Raw genomic sequence first — 2,794 nt, forward strand, 5'->3', positions numbered from 1 at the left:
AAAAACAGATGTACAACATGGACATAGAATACATGCATCAAGGTGGGCCATGGCAAGGGCCTCACCATCTTGGGTGAGGCGAGGCCGCACCTAATCTGCTCCTGGTTCTATCGTTGTGGTGGGTGGCAGAAGAAGTTGAGCATTGCGTGACATGTGGCACTTGGGTGTTTGCAGCATAGACTATTTAGTGGTGGCGGTTCTTAAGGAGACTTTGGATAGTAAGTGATTTTAGATAAGCTACTCATGCCATAATTAGCTTATCTTGCTTTCCACTTCTTCATTAGATAATTATGTTCAGCAAATAACATCCTTACCATCCAAAAAGTAAAAAAGCATATTTGGCTTCCGACATCATTGGTAATTTTCATTTTGGCCCCCCTCACATCTATCTCCCACCATGTTAGGCCAACTAGGGGTGTACACAAACCGAGTTAGCTCAGTAAGCTTGCTTGACTTGACTCGAAAAAGCTCGATTCGACTCGATTTGAAGCTGAGTTCGGGCTGATTTTTTTAGCTTAAAGAAATTTTGAACCGAGTTCAAGCTTGCTTGAGCTTGACTCAACTTAGATTGAACCCTAGCTCGAATCGAACTTGGATCAAAGTAGTTTGGTGGTTCGGTTACTTTGATATTAATGTTGCTCACCAAGTGTTTGATGAAATGACTTAACGAAGTGTCGGCTAGTGGCAAGGAAGGTATGTATACGAAACAAATGCCATTTTTTTTTTTATAATGCTGCCCACAAGGTGTTTGATGAAATACTTGTAAACAACTGTTATTATTTTACATACAATGAGAAATTGAAAGCACACATGTGTTTGTGAAAATCTACTAGAGGCTCAATTTTGGCTCGAACTCCGCTCGAGCTGCTGATCGAATTGAGCCGAATCGAGTTCGAGCTGAGGCCAGCTAGTGGCCAAGCCGAGTCGAGCTGAGGCCAGCTCAACTCGGTGTACACCCCTAGGGCCAACCTTTGATGTGGATCATTCATTGTGTGGGCCCCACCTTTGATGTGGCCTGTCCATCATCAAGGTCCACCTTGGTTGTGGGCCATTCATCATTTAGGGCTGACTTTTAATGTGCATAATTCATTAGGTAGGACCCACCTTTGATGTTAGTCATCCATCATGTGAGGCCCACCATCAATGTTATTGTCCATCATGTGGGGCCCATTTCAATATCTACTACCCATCATGTGGAGCCCACCTTTGATGTGGACTGCTCATCAAGTGGGCCCACCTTGGATGCGGGCTGTCCATCATGCGGCACCTGCCTTGGACATGCATGGGCCACTCATTATTAAGCCAACCTTTGATGTAGACTGTCCATCATGTGGGGCCACCTTGATGTGGATCATCCATCATGTGGGCCCACCATTATTAATTGGTGAAGCCCACCTTTGATTGGGTTGCCCATCATATGGGCTTCACCTTCAATGTGGGTTGCCCATCTTGTGAGGCTCACCTTGGATGTAAGCCGTTCATCATTAGGGGTGGATCTTTGATGTAGATCATCCATCATGTGGGGCCACCTCGATTTGGGCCATCATCATGTGGAGCCCACTAGATTATCAACCCATTCATTGGATGATTTTCCAATCTCATAAACTTAGAAGGTTCATTGCCACAAAGAGCATATTCTCTTAAATAATTTACTAAGTTACCGTGTCACTTATGAAAATAAAGGATATAAGTTATTTTTGGAAGTTGAAAAACAATAAAAAAAAATAACTTATGAAAATAAATTACTTTCGCTTAAAAGCTATTTATTTAAGTTTAATAATCAAACTAACTTATTGAAAAAAAAAGTAACTTATTAACCTATGTAAGTTAAAAAAAAAATTTTATTTGGCGGTATTCAAATGGGCCCTAGGTGACAGTCGTATGTAAGGGTGTCAATGGCTGGGTTAAGGTCGGGCAAAGCTCTGTTCAACCCCACCCATATTCCTAAACATATGTCCAAACGCAACCCGAGCCCATGACAAGCCAAAATAGTCAAACTCTTTGGCTAGTTTTTCATCATTAAGAGAGAGATGGTTTAGCTATATTTTGAAACTAATCTCTGAAAAGAGAATCTCCCAAAGAGAGAGGTCCTAATATCTCAACTCCATTTATTGTCGAGAAGACCATTTCTAAGACGTTTTTCAATCACAGATGATGAGAGCCACCTGAGCATCTTAGAGTACGGAGAATTCGTAACTTTCTTCAAAAGCTTGTTTTTTCAATCACCCAACTATTTTTGTGCTTATCCACTTCAGCTATACCCTTCCTCTTCCCATTTCAGGAGAGAGAGAGAGAGAGAGAGAGAGAGAGAGAGAGAGAGAGAGAGAGAGAGAGAGAGAGAGAGAGCATGGATGGGTTGGATGGGTTTTAATGATAAGAGAAAGAAGGAACAACATTATTTAAAATTTGAAATTTGAAAAGGTTGTTGGTTAGGCTGGGCTGATGGGTTTTCAGATAGGTAAGTTCAAGCCCAAACTGCTTGATGAACAGGGAGGAGTTTTAAGCCCAAATCCAGCTTGCGGGCTTGCTACTTTAGCTTGAGCCTGACCTGAGGCGTGCGAAACCCATAAGCCTGTCGGGCCGGCCCGGTTCATTGACAACCTTAGTTGTATGTGCTATTGAAATTGGTGATGTCAACTTGAGTATCTGAAACACTGCCTTGAGCAGTCATTTGCCATTCTAGAACAGTCTCAGTACCTAGTCAAATAAATACCTAAATCCTTGTAAGCAGAGGGTTCATGAGGGTTCTTTTTACACAATTCCAATTTCTCTATGTAAATTCTAATACTAAGGA

The sequence above is a fragment of the Magnolia sinica genome, chromosome 4, assembly GCF_029962835.1.
Source record: "Magnolia sinica isolate HGM2019 chromosome 4, MsV1, whole genome shotgun sequence".
Taxonomy (NCBI): Eukaryota; Viridiplantae; Streptophyta; class Magnoliopsida; order Magnoliales; family Magnoliaceae; genus Magnolia; species Magnolia sinica.